Here is a 15,421-nt window from a genome sequence, read left to right on the forward strand (position 1 = left end):
ATATGTTCTGTGGTTGAGATGCTTTCAAGTTTCAGCTGTGCTTTTGTTGTTGTTTTACAACATATATTACATATAATACTACCTAGCAAATGTTGGCAATAAAAGAGGAGTAAAATATAGGTCAATAAAAGAGGAAAGCATGGCTAAAGGCTGATTTAAAGTTTTCTGCAACTGCCCGTAGCCATTGCCACATAGCTATGCTACAAAGGTATTAATGGGTAGACATAGATTGCAGAAGGCTGCATGCGGGCTGACATGCACACCTGCAAATCCCAACTGCATGTTTTGTGGAGGTGCATGTCCTATGTGCTGATTGGTTGATCTGAGTTCTGTGCTTTGCTGTTTGAGTGCCCCCTAACCAGAATGTTACATTTGCAGAAATATAAATGGAACACTTATGTTCCTGAATGACAAATGCATAAGTTCCCTCTGCTCAACCCTTAAATGGGCTTCTGAAGATAAAATGTAAAAGGTGTCCAGGTATTATCAAAAATCAAAAGCCACACAGTCACAAATAATGTGAGTCAAGATAGAGTGAACTGTTTAAAATCAACAAACTGTTTAACATAATAGTTTCAAATACACAGAAAATTTTGTTTTATCTTTTCTCCGGGAAATCGCCAACTAACAAATGCTTTTTACTGGTGTGTTATACTTAGGTACATTGTAATGACAACAATTTCAGCCTATGATCATGCTCTGATATTGTTAAAATGAGAAAAAACACAGCTCCTGAATTTAGTAACTTTGTTTTTTCCTTGGTTTTATGTAATTTAATAATAGGTTTTGTAATAATAATGGCGCAATGTTACCATTCAGTTATGCACAAAACAAATGTTGAGTTTTATCGATCTATTCGTAAAATTCAGATATGCTTTTTGTATTATATCTACCAGTGTGTAGTATTCTTTTTAGAAGAGAATATTTGTAGCTCAGAGTTAAGGATCTCACAGTATTCCTTTAAAATATAGGTTGGAAAAACAGAGATGATCTTTTTTACTGATTAAGCTGTCTGTATTGATTGTTTTTTATCACAGTGGCAAGAGATAGAAAATTCAGAACCAAAAACTCAACTGAAAAAAAGCTGAACTTCATTAACCCGCAAAGGAATAAAAGTTACTTATCTGTTACTTACTAACTATTGCTAGCAGGAAACAACTTTTCTTCTGTAATACTTAATAAGTTAAACTGTGCCTTTTAATATTAGATGTGTGTGTGTGTGTGTGTGTGTGTGTGTGTATAGTATGTATGTATGTATGTCACTAGTAAAAACAGTTAGAATTTTAAAATAGAAAGTAATTAAACTGAATGCAGGACTCAATATTATGCTAGAGAAAACTATCTGTAGTAGCACCTGCAATCATCCATTAAATTCACTTACATTTACTTAATGATAGGAAAATCTGCTCCCTAATTACATTAGGGACACATAATAACCATCAAAATACCACTAACCACAGCAAGGTGCTTATTTAAAATATAAATTATTTAGATGCATTTACCATCCATGAAATAACTCTAACACATGCAAATTTCATTTTCAGTGATCACAGTCTATTTAGCAAGATATAAACAATTACTATCACTAATGAGCAACTAAATTACAATTTAGATATTTAAGTACAATGACAAACAAAGCAAATGACTTACAAGAGCCAAATTCTATCCTAATTTAACACTAACCTAAATTTAAAAGCAAACATATTTGTTAAATACAGTGTAACCATCTTGATTAAAATGGAAAAATTAAGGCAATAATACCCAATTTGCAACAGGCAAATAATTTATGGCATCAATAATATTAAGGTATTTAATTTTTTCAGGCAGAACATAAATGATTGCCTGCATATCTAAAATAGCCCATATTAGTTTGTATCATAAATTGAGCTGGAACAGAAAACCAGGAACGAAAACAATATCATTTTTCTTTCTTCCTGTACAGTTGCAGAACATGATATGATGTTAAGGGCACGGCAGAAAAAAATTGAAACTTGCCTGATCTTGAGAGTTTATCAGGCTTGATTTCTAATAACTTGAATAATATACTCCATTTACATAAACTCTATTTTTTGGCTTAGTAAAAGTTAATTGTTTTCAACCAAGGTTTTTTCCCCCCCTCTCTTTTTGTTTTTTTGTAGTTGCTTACTTTTTAAACTTCTGCTTCTCTTGGTCTTGACAACGCTTAGCTCAATCTGTTAACTGCTTTTTCTTCTTTTCTTGTGTGTGTCTGTGTCTGTGTAAAAGGAGAGGAGAGTTTATTGTTCTTACTTTTCTTTGAGCAGTCAGCCAGGGTATATGTTAACTGTTAAATTTAATTGACCACTTTTTCCTCCTTTTTGTACACTATTTTTTTCTTTTTTTTTTTGTTGCTGTTAGAGTTGAATGTATGTTTTGTTTCATTTTGTTTGTTTTACTGTTCTGTATTTTATTTTTTTTATGATAAAACAATGAATTTAAAATAAACAAAGAACCAATTCTATGTTGCCCACAATCTGTTTCTATGTAATGGTAGGTGTAACTATTTTGGGATGTGTGGAACAGTATACTTCCTCCTTGATCAGATACTGTAGGGATATGAAAAACAACCTAGAGAGAATATATTTGAAGATGTTAACTTTTGCCTCTCCCTAGTGGATGGTGACATTATGATGAATATTTCTGATGTTGTAAATATTTGTTTATCTTGTTTATAGATCCATTACAATGAACCAGTGTAGAGTGTAGTGTTACACTCTAAAAATGTTACAAATAAATCTAGACATGTTAGAAATGTTACAAATAAACAAACCAATGAATACAATGTAGCACATTTACCCTAATTTTTAAAATATTGAGAAGTTCTAGAGTGCAATGCTTTTCCTAGAACTGGTTTCCTTTTAAGATTATCAGTATCAACCTTAAATTCACATTGTATTCATTTATCCATAAAAGAGGCATTATTAACAGTCCAGCAATAGAGGAAATCTACTGTTTATTAGATCTCAAAGAGAACAAGCAAATAATACTTGAGTGATCGACTGTGGCCTTGCTGAGCCAGTCTACCTGCACATTTGACATTCCCAAAATGTGGTCCGCCTTGATGGAAAGGAAGTGCTTCTCTGCCCAGCGGCATAGCTCTTCTGCCTCTTGCATAAGGGACCTAGAGAGAGTAGCCCCTTGCCGATTGATGTGGGCCTTGGTAGCCACATTGTCCATTAAGAGGAAGCTCCCCTGAGGTTCCAGCCACTTTATGTTGTGTTTTAAGTCCTTCTGCATCAATCAGCCCTAGGCCACTTGGGACTGAAGGTTGCCCCACACACAGCCAAACAGACCGGCGTCTGTAGTGATGGTCACGTGGTTCGATGCCCTGAGGACACAACCCCTAAGAATGCTGTGACATATTTGTTTTTTATTTAATGTTGAAGCACTACAGTCATTCTACATGTTGTTGTTCAGTCGCTCAATCATACCCAACTCTCCATAACCCCATGGACCACAGCACTCCGGGCCCTCCTATCCTTCACCGTCTCTACAGGTCTGCCCAAACCCATGCCCACTTCATTGACAACACTCTAACAATCTCATTCTCTGCTGTCTTTCTTTTGCCTTCAATCTTTTCAACACCAGACTCTTTTCCACTGAGTCCTCTCTTCTCATTCTCAAAGTATTTGAGCTTCAGCTTTGACATCTATCCTTCCAAAGAACAGCCAGGGTTTAATATCCTTTAGGATTCACTGATTTGATCTCCTTGCAGACCAAGGGACTCTCAATAGTCTTCTCAAACACCACAATTTGAAAGCAATTCTTCAATGCTCAGCCTTCCTTGTGATCCATCTTCACAGCCATATTGGGAAAACTATAGTTTGACTATATTATGTCAGCAAGGTAATATCTCTGCTTTTTAATATGTTGTGTAGGTTTGCCATAGTTTCCTCCAAGGAGTAAGTATACTTTAATTTCATGGCTGCAGTTGCTATTTGTAATGATCTTGGAGCCCAAGAAAGTAACATTTATCACTGCTTCCATTTCTTCCCCTTCTGTTTGCCAGGAAGTGATAGGACCAGATATCATGAACTTCGTTTTTTTTTTAAAATGTTGAGTTTCAAGCCAACTTTCATTCTTGCCATTCTACATAAATATGCTCAAGTCAAAAGTCATGTTATCCACAAAATACCCTAAACCACAGATGTCAAACTCGTGGCGTCATGTTGCCATCATGTGATCTATTATGATGATTTTTCCCTTTGCGGAACTCAGTGGATGTGGCCTGTGCGTAACACATCCAGCTCATGGACTGCCAGTTTGACACCCCTGCCTTAACTGAAAGACTCCCTCCAAAGTATATTTCATAGTCCACCAAAGCTTTGTTCAGTCTTTGTTCACCAATATATACATAAATTTTCACATCATAGTTTTCACTCCATACCATGCTATAATTTTCTCTGAGTCATTTGTAATTTGTAATTGATTTTTTATCATCCTCATTTTTGCCAGCCTCAAAACAAGCAGCCATGAATTCATAATGTATCTCTGAAGTTGATTGATAGGGGAATCTCAAAAACTATCATTAAAGAGTCCTGCGTCTTGCAAAACCTGCTTCTACCCGCAGCCTGACACTCACTGATTTCCATCCCTAACAAGTTCTTGCTTGATGTCTTCTGCATCCCAGCTGCTTGGAAGGAATACAGACAACCTGATTTGTGAGTTTAATTATCTTAGATTTGCAGTCAGTTTCTCAATCTTAAACCTATCCCTTTTTTTATTATCTGATTTGGTTTTTGTCTGCTTATTTAAATAACATTTAATTTTCTTCTTTTATGTGATAAAACATTTATTTTAAAAAGCTATCCCATTATGTAGCTGTATAACTCTACCATTTATTATATATCAATCATCAGGAAAAAGTTATCAATACAAAATCCTTTCTGCTTCTGATGCATAAAAAAATCAATGAATAAATTACCCTGTTGCTTGTGCTGGCATTGATATAACTTGATTCTCAATGTGTCAAATCAAACAACTCACACTGTAATTGCTGCACATGATGTTCTTCAGTAAAAAAGCGCTATAAACAATTACTTTACCTTAAGAGAAGAGAAGGCATGACAGTTCATTGGGTATATCTTATGCAAACAGATAGAATAAAAGATCCAAGATTGTTCTGGGAAGAGACTGCAAACTTCAAAATGTGACCAAATGCAGTTGGCAAAGATTTATATTACTACAGGGCTGGGAACTATAATTTGGTGGATTTTGGGAGGGATGAGGAAGTGCCTTTCCTAAGTCTGGTGATTGCAACTGAGGTTAGGAATTTCATTTTTTTTGAGACCTTGGAAAGCTACCAAAAATGCAGAGTTATCCACAGGGAAGTCAAAATAGCAGTCATCACCTCCCAGACATTAAAAAATGTTTTTAAAAAGCACACTTTTAGTTTTTTGACCTTCCAGATATATCCCTTCAGAGATGACTTAATTCCCAGAATACAAAACAATGCTATTGCATGACTAGCCTCTGTGATTTTAAATATATTAATAGGATTTGCTAAATTTTAAGGGATTAAATTTCAGCAAACATCTACATTTTTTTAAAAAAAGCAGGAGAGATGATGGCAAATTACAGGATTAGTCTTCCAAGCTCAATCAGTAAAGAGTTTGTTAGATGTTTGTACTGAAAATTGTGGAACAAACAGGGGAAGAAGCCATTTTTAAAAGGTCAATGTACACCATTGTTTCATATTACAGTACTTAATGAGATATAACAACAATACAATATCTTTATACACTGTTTTTATAGATTTAAACACAACATTTTATTCCATTTTCAAATCAATATTATGGATTAAACCATGGATGACCAGCATTTTTCTAACATCAGCCATTTTTGTTAAATTTTTATATAAGTGATTTTATTATTTATTTGAATCATTTGAAATCTTTGTTCCAGCTTAGTCTCTGCCAGTGCTTCTCTACCTTGGTACTTTAGGATGGGTAGACCTTCAGCTCTCAGAATTCACCATCCAATATGTCTACATTGAAATCAAACAAGATGGTGTCTTTTTTTCTCCAGTATCCTGGTGAACAGCATTGTGCTTAACTTCCTAAATCAGCCTCTCTCTGTCCTTTACAATAGCTATAAATTGCCACTCCACAACAATTCAACACTGCTATGTAGCATGATTTTAACATAGTTTGGGAACTCCTTATCATTTAAATCACTGCATGTTTTCTAACAGAAAAGAGAGGATGGTTTAGGCTGTGGACATCAATTCACAGCTGAAAATCATTGAGGCTTATCTTCCTAGAAACATTGTTCAAAGGATTGTGCTATATACAAATAATATCTATAGTATATGTGAATGAACAAATAAAATCAAGATTTATGAATCTTAATATTGATCACACTCTGTAACATTGTAATTATGGACAGCTCCCTGCTGTGCTTGTATTCTTTCCAGGTACATGTCATTTGGATTCTCGGTATTGAGTTTGGGCCCTCTGGTTGGTCCTAGAATTAATTGATCTCTTCCGCTGGTTAAGATTGTAGAAACCATTCTGTATTGGTAACACTATCTGTAGGAAATCTTCCACCATACATTTGTGTTTTTTTTGTAGGATAACTTTGGATAATACACAGAATCAACAGAACCCTAGCAATATTCATAATAATTCAACAACACACTATGGTCTTCTGAAACCTATTTGATTTGGATAAAAATACTATAGGTATTTTACTTTCTAAATGTTCCTATGTTCATGTATATAGAATACTGGAAATTCATACTCTGTTGAATCCTTTGCAAATTTAATGGTATTAGTGAAGCTGCAAAATTATGTTCATCTTCCCATTCTAAAAAAAAGAAAAGAGACATAGTGGAGATCAGTTTTTCTGCAATAGTGATGCTTATTTTGTATTGGGGAGAAGAAGGATCCTCCTCATATCTTTTACTGTTGTTAATCAGCCACATTTATAATAATGCAACAAATACATGTTAGATTTTTGAAACATACATGAATTTTAATAAAACACTATAGATATTTTACCTTCTATATGGTCCTCTGGTCCATGGCTTGTACAAAACAGGGGCTGCAATCTGTTGAGCCCATTGTGAATTTGTTAACACTGGAAAAGTTGCAAAGAACAAATCAGCATCAGTATTTACCATCTTCGAAATGCAGGCCTTTTATTTTTCAAAAATGTGCAGGAATTTAAACCCTTGAACTTTTCAGCACTCTGTAGCTAACAACTAACATAATCACAAGCTGTGACATATTTGAACAGTGTTCAGATTAGAGTAGAGATCTTCTCATCTCTACTCCTTTTTTAGCAGGTCTCCCAAATACACCTCTACAGAATCATTGCTGTCATTTATCCAGTAATGAGTTTCACTGATGTTTGTTGGATTGTAGATTTGCAGGGTTTGTATGGATTTGTTTGTATGTGAGTTTAATTCCCTGTTAAATTTTACTGGCTTTGCTGGAGGGGTTAGAATAAATTTTATAAAGGTCATGCTTCACAATGTTTATTTGCATTTATGTTATCGGTTAAATTTGCAAACTTTGTGTTTTACTTTGCAGACAGTAAAATGCTATCTGTGACTTCACTTTTTGAGGGTGTGCTGTTTAATCTGCCTAGGATTAAATCCTTTTTTAGAAAAGCGGGGGTTAAATGTTTGTGTATTTCAGGTTAAAGTATGCAAACTATGCTTCTGTTTGCTTTACAAAAAGTATGCAGGTCTGTGTGTATTTTTGTGTCTACAGGTGTGTGTTTCAGGTTATGATGTACAAGCTGTTTTAACTTTAGAAAAGTATAGGTTTCTGTTAATTAAATGAAGGCGATTAGTCTGATCGCATCATACCTGGTCAGGGTTATGATTTTATGACTCCTGCATCATGTGGGAATGAAGGTTATTCATGTCATCCATGGGAAGACTTTTATGTATGTCATATCTGGGAGGGGAGAGTTATGTACTGTATATTGAATCTGCTTAGAGTCATGTCTTGATTACATCACTGATTAAACTTATAGATAAGCTACCATTGAAAAAAGTATACACTATTACTATTCCTCCACTCATATAAGGATATGAGATAATATACAACATTTGTATCTCTCTGCTTTGAGAGTTTAAGGGAAGGCAGACAGAATATATCATCAAATCTCCTGATTTCAAGGGATAAATCCAGTTGTGGGATTCAATTTTTTTTTACTACTGGTTCTGTGGGCCTAGCTTGGTGGGCGTGGCAGGGGAAGGATACTGTAAAATCTCCAATCAGAGGTGGTATTTGCCAGTTCTCCAAACTACTCAAAATTTCCACTACCAGTTCTCCAGAACTGGCCAGAACCTGCTGAATACCACTGGATAAATCTGGATAAATCCAAGATATAAATTTGTTATTTATCTCTGAAAGTCTTTGAGTTCCAAAAATGAGACTAGGATATGGTATATTGCTATGTGCCTTAATTTAATAAGGTGCTGTTGAATAATTTATACTGATCTGTTATGTACTAATCTGTAATAATATAGATCTTTCTGTAAATTAACAGCCTTTTTGATGTTTAATTAATTTTAATTAATATAACACTAGTGTAAACTCTGAATGTTTTGTAATATAGACTTTTTTCCTTTGTATTTCACCATTTTAACAAGAGAATAATAATTTTTTAAAATTAAAAATTTTACATCCCCATGTGCTCTGACGTGTCTTTTTGGAATCACAATGAAAGCTTCACGTACACCTTCTTTACTATTCTCAATTTCACAGGAAGCTAGGCAAACAAATTGCTACTGGCTAGAGGAAAATTATCTATTTTGAATTGACAAATATTTGTGCACTCTGTTCTTCTGACACTGACAGAAGGCATCTCTGTAGATGCAAACCGTCTCAGTGTAACCAATCTGAAAAGAAGCACCCGTCGAACTTTTGTACACTGAGCATATTATGCACCTAAATGTTTCTGTTTATGAGGAAAAAATAATCAAAGAATGCTTTCAGCTCATTAAAAATTCATAGAGGAAATAATATGTTGATTTCATCTATTGTTGAAGTGAGAACATTGTGGCAAGTCAAATTCCTGAAGGAAAGCAACAAAAGAATTACATAAATTCTTTTTAAAAACTGACAGCCAATTTGTGTGTCAGATCTATGCAGACTTAGAAGCAGCTATATAAGCATGGTTGTGGTTTTTTTTTTTTTTTTTTGTCAACTGCAGTCCTCAAACCAGACAAATTAAAATTAGAGCAGACGTTCTTCTCACACGTTGGGAATCCAAGACTCCCAAAACATTTGCAGAATGTTAGACTGGGAAAAATCTAAACTTATATATAGACTGAATGCTACATATGTAATGACTTTTTTAAAAAATTGAAACAGAAAATGCAAAACAATGGGATTTTTTTCTCACCTTTTTTCTTTATCCTTCTTGATAGAGGGAAAGAGAGCCAGTTTGATGTCTTGTGGTTAAAGTGCTAGAATAGAAAACCATGAGTTCTAGTCCTGTCTTAGAGATTAAGCCAACTGGTTGACCTGGGCCAGTGTCTCTTTCTCAGCCATAGGAAACTGATAATGGCAACCACTTCCAAAAAAAATCTTTCTAAGAAAATGTTTATAGAGATTTTCACTTCTCATCCAGGAAGTTTCTTCAGTTCTGAACGGAAGATGTTTCTTGGATCAGAAGTGAAACATCTTCAAGGAAAAACAAAGAAAGTCCATTTGCCTTTTGAAAAAGCACCTTTGGGACTTGCTAAGAAAACTGCAGCTCCCCCTTCCCCCAAAAGAGGGAATGTTCAATACTAAGCATAGAACTCTGACTATGACTTTTGTGGGTTTCTTAGCCATTTATAGCCAACTTTGGTACCCAAAAGGTAGTGGCATTTGGAGGGAATTTTTCATGAAATGTAAACATAGTTTCCAGGTGAAACATAACCCAGAGACTGTACATATCCTTGTCATATATTGTAATCAATTTAATTTCATTCATGATACAGCTAATGATCATGGATGCTCACCTTAGACTAAATACCAGTACAAGATAGAAAACCACAAAAAGCAACCGGAACAAACCAGGACTCTGGAATATACACAAATGTTGACAGCCACCTTCAATATTGCATCTCAATGACAAGGTGGAAAAATACCCATCTCCAGACCAATCTGTTCAAGCTAAATTCAAGAGGCAAAGATATACTTGAACTGAACTGAGTAACCACGATTTCTAGTTGCCCGCTGTTCATCATAGAACACAATATCCAACAGAAAGACCTCAATTATAACATAGATCAGGCGTCGCCAACCTTTTGGACCTTCAGGACCACCAAACTCATAATTTTAAATCCTGCAGACCACTAATATAAATTTTGACTGACAGTGGCTTGCTGATGTTTTCCCAGGGTCTCTGCAGAAAGCAGCAGAGACCCTGGGAAAATCCCCCCAAAAGTCTACAGGAAAATCTCCCACCTCGTTTTCCTACCAATCAATCATTCTTTGTTTAGGATCGCAGGATACCATCTCCAGCTCTGTTCTCAGGGGGAGAGAGAGAGGGGAAGAGGAAGAAAGTGAGTGAGTGAGTGAGAGAGAGAGAGACTTTTGGCTTCATGCAAGGAAAGCAGCAGAAGCAGCAGAAGTCTTTCTTTCTCTCCCCCAAACTCCGCCAGAAATGAGTCTTTGCCGGCGCAGCCTCTTGGAGCAGGATGCCTTACAGGGTCCCAAAGACTCATTTCTGGCAGAGTTTGGGGGTGAGAAAGAAAGACTTTTGCTGTTTTCCTTGCATGCAGCCAAAAGCAGAAAGAGAAAGAAGTGGAAAGAAGCAGCCCGGTAGCCAGGCCAGGTGAGTGGGGCAAGTTCCCCCCCCTCTGCCTTTCCTCCCTCCCCTCACTACCTCATGTGTGCACAGTGCAAGTGACCCAAGCCTTGTGTTCCCACGGGCTATGTGGGCAGCCTTGTGGTCCCTGGCCCACTGATTGGCGACCACTGACATAGATTATATTAATTAGTTAGAATTCTTTGTAGCCTTACAGGCAGTATTTAAAACCATAGGACTTGCCATAAAGACCAAGAAAATATAAATTAGACAATAATAGCAATACCACTTCAATAGTACTTCACAGCCCTCTCTAAGCAGTTTACAGAGCCAGCATATTGCCCCCAACACTCTGGGTCCTCATTTACACACCTCAGAAGAATGGAAGAATACAGAATCAGAATCAATTCAAAACAGAGGACAGATCAACTCTCAGAAACTTAAAGAAGGACCAAACCATTACTTGTCCTCCTAGCAGACAAAGGCCAAACCATAGTTATCATGGTCAAACCACAATACATACAAAAAGACAAAAATTGCTGGAAGACAAACAAACCTACATCCTGTTAAATACCAATTCAATACAGAAATTAGACAACCCGATCAAGAGAACCCATAACAACCTAATTAAGAAAGATCAAAAGATAAACATGCTTCTTCCTATGCTCCCATTCTTCTGTGGAAGCCCAAAAATACATAAGTCTATATAGCTATTCATCCAATTATATCATTACCAAGGATCTCAACATGCAATATAGTGAAAGAACTTACAAGAAGCTTGGACATCTGACCGAGGGAAGTGAATCAGCTCCTGACTACAATGACTCTAGAGAAACAAAAACCTAACAATAGAAGATGAAATTATGGTTTGCAGTATTCAATGTCACAACACTCTTTACATCCATAGTTCTGAACTAGTGAAAGAATCCATGACAATAGCACTATACAACAGTACTATACAAATTTATCCTTAAGCACACCAAGATACTCAATATCATATACCTCAACAACCTCTACCTCACTATTTACTTTCAGTTTGATGAGCAAATATACTAACAAATAAGGAATAGCTGTGGAATCACCAGCTCAGGACTCAGCAGAGATCACAGCAACTAGAAACTATAGCATTCCCATACATACAATCAAAAGTATGGATCATCATAATAAATAAAGGAATAACTAAGGAAGACACATGCATCAATCAATAACATCTTTTCAAAGTAATAAAAATCACAAGGGAAGAAGAAAGCAACAACATACTGCCCTTCCTGGATATTCTTATCAGCAGGAGAAATGACAACAAATTAGAAGTAAAAAGTATAAAAAAACACTAACCAAGCGTTCCATTATCAAAGTAACAAGCTCCAACAAAAGAAGCTGTGTAGGAACATTATTCACACAGAAAGAAATGCACTGCAGCAACCCCAAAAAATAACCCAGAAAAAGGAAACAGATTGCCTATACAATATCTTCCAATAAAATAGAACACCCCAAAAACAAAAACAAGGGTTAGAATTTTAATCAAATAATTGCCTGAAAGCTTGAGAAAGGGGTATAGGAGAAAGAGGGGGAAATGAAACCAATCAATTTTTAGTATCTGATCAATTTTGAGGAAATAAAATTCCTCAAAACAAGCAAGAAAAACCACACATATTTTCAAAAATCCTCATTTGTCTCTAGGAGTTTAGCTTTAAACCAAATGAGATTTTACATACTGAAAAGTCTCTCACACAGTTTATTATTTTTTAACACCTATAAATGTAAATATAAATTTTGTTTCAAATTCTCAAATTACAGTTACCCTTTTTCCTAGTGATGGATGTAAGGATGGATGTTATAAATATGGCTTATTGTGTGCAAGTGTTTGATTCATTCATCTTCACAAAATCTCCGTGAGGCAGATTGTGTCATCACAGGAATAGACAGGAATCACTGAGCCCTTGTGTGATGTGATCTCATTCCCTTTGTAACATCAGCTTTCCATGGGAATGGTGATCTTTGGATTGCCCTATTCATATCTTATACCTCTTCAGGGTATAAACAAAGCAGTTTTATAAAGGACAGCTAACAATTGAGAAAGGTATCATTGGAAAAAATAAGAAGAAAAAGAATGGAGAAGGAAACAAAAAATATGAAAAATTGCCTCCAGTTTTAATGTGTACCAGTAATAGGCAGATGTCAGATAGATGCAGTGTAGCCAGGTGTTTTAGATTCTCTTCTCATAACCAATTGGCAAGTTGGGAGGTTTTTTCCTATATAAAAAGGAAGTCCACACCTGAAATAATGAAATCACCATGTGTCCTGTTTTCTCCTTTGCCAAAAGTCTAATGGAATGAATTTGCAGTTACTCAAATGCATAGCTTTGCTTTACATTAATAATAATTCATTTAAAATTTGCAGTTTAACTGAACCATTGTTTTTTTCCTATTCAGTCACATATCTGAATATTCTATCAAGTATAATTCCAATTTACCATTATACATACATTTTTGTTTATATCAATTATCTATAGACATATTGTATGTTTTGCTTATAAGATTTCCTCCCTGAATTCATGAAGCATATAATGTTGTTTGATTACAGGTAATTATGTCCCTAATTATGTGGCTGGACTCATAAATTGTATTAATCCATAATATGGTTCATTTGGATTTTGCTTAGTGCCCAATGTGAATCCAACCTTGGTTTATTACAGGTGACCTCAACTTTTTTCAGCTGGAGTATACCAGAAATTTCAAAATACTGTGTGTGCTCTCACATAAAACTGTGGGAGGAGAGGATTTCCCATTCTCTAAATGACCATAATAAGCAACATAACTAGGCACAGAAAACTGCTTTGCCAGAATGCTGACTGCTGTCTGATCTAGCCTCCTTATAACAACAAACTGGATACTATCTATGCCAGATTTCCAAATAATTTATGAGTTCTGAATCCTAAACCAAGAGCTACATGAAATTTAATATTCATTTAACTTTAGCTATATGCCAAGTGCATAACTGACAGATTCTATGGCACAATGCTGATCTTTATTATAGGAGTCGTATTTAGTGACACAATGAAATACCAGAATTTTACAAAAATGGTCACTTTAGATCAGGGCTGTCAAACTCCAGGCCCATAGGCCAGAGGCATCACATGCTGGCCATGTCCATATCCGGTTTAGCAAAGGGGGGAAATGTCCAGATAAGTCATGTGACACTGCTGTGATGATGTGAGTTTGACACCCCTGCTTTAGATCAACATACTGGTCTGCAAATTATTATTGCTACAGAACAGTGGACTCAAATAAGTTTGCTGGCTATGAATAAAAAATATCCTAAATGGGGATTGTCAACAATAAAATGGTATTCTGAATAGATGACTTATCAGTATGATTAGGCTGAAAGAAATATCATGCAAACCTTTCCAAAGAGGAAAGTTCAGGCAGTTGACAAATTAAATTTTAGCCTACCCTCCAAACTTTGGGTTTATTGGAAAATTTAAGAAACATCATCATAGTTAAACAGTAGTAACAAAAATGGTTAGTCATGAGTATGCTCACCCTTGTTTAAAGAATATAACTGGCTTGGAACCTGTTTTTTTGAACAAGTTCATTTTTACCTGTGTGAAACTTTTGGTAAGATCCAGTGCACCCTTGAGGTATATGGATGGCAACACAGTGGGCCCTTTGCTGTATGGTTCTTATGATGAGAAATATTGTATCTATTGAGAGCCTCTGGATATTGATAATCAACTAATTCTGTTTGCTTTTTCCTTAAGTGAATTTTATATTAATGGGTTTTATTTAGTTATTATTTCTTACACTTATACCCTATGTTTGGTCCAATAGTGTCAGCAGGTGACAATGCCCAGCTGACCGTCTGGCCTCAGAAGCAGTGAATAGGCCATATGCCCAAAGGGGCAATGGCAAGAAACCTCTGTATAGCTGGCAAGAAAGTAGCCTGATTTTGTTGCACTCAGCTATATTTTATCTTTCTCTATGCTTTTTCTCTAAGGAGCTACAAGCAGCATACATGAGTTATTACTCATTTTATCTTTGCTAGAGATTTCTGTAAAAAAGATTGGACTGAAAAGTTTTCTCTCTTGTAGTTTCTCAACTTTTAAAAGATTCTGGTTTAAATGTTTTGGAAGAATTATCCTTCTGGGTTCAGTTCCAAGTGGGGAAAAAGACACTGGAAACATGGAGGCTATTTGGAAAGATGGTTTAATGGTGGACAGGACCATCTAGCTTGGAGCTCTAAAGGGAAAAGGACGATCACATGCTTCAGGATGTTGTGTGAAGGAAAAGAAGGAAAAGGGCTGAGATGCTGAGAGACCTTAGTTTTATACCTTCTGTTGGGCCCCACCTGTTATGTCCTTAAGACTAACCAAGGTTTCCAACCAGGTCCGTTCCTATTGCGGGGGCGTTTGCAGCTCCCATTGGCTGGCTCCCTTCGACAGCCGGCTATAAAAGCCGGCTGCAAGACTGAGCCAGCTGCTGTTCGCTGAGCATGTCTGCTTGTTAGCCTGCAGACGCGACAGCCCTTTATTCTGTTGAATAAAGCCATTCCGTGTTAATGCTCTGGTCTAGCCTCTCATTGTTCGATCTATAACACTGGCGACGAAGGTGGGATTGGCTAACCAGAAGCATTCAATTGAGCTGAA

This window comes from Pseudonaja textilis, chromosome 6 (assembly GCF_049901715.1).
Source record: "Pseudonaja textilis isolate UNSWEBS1 chromosome 6, rPseTex1.2, whole genome shotgun sequence".
Classification (NCBI taxonomy): domain Eukaryota; kingdom Metazoa; phylum Chordata; class Lepidosauria; order Squamata; family Elapidae; genus Pseudonaja; species Pseudonaja textilis.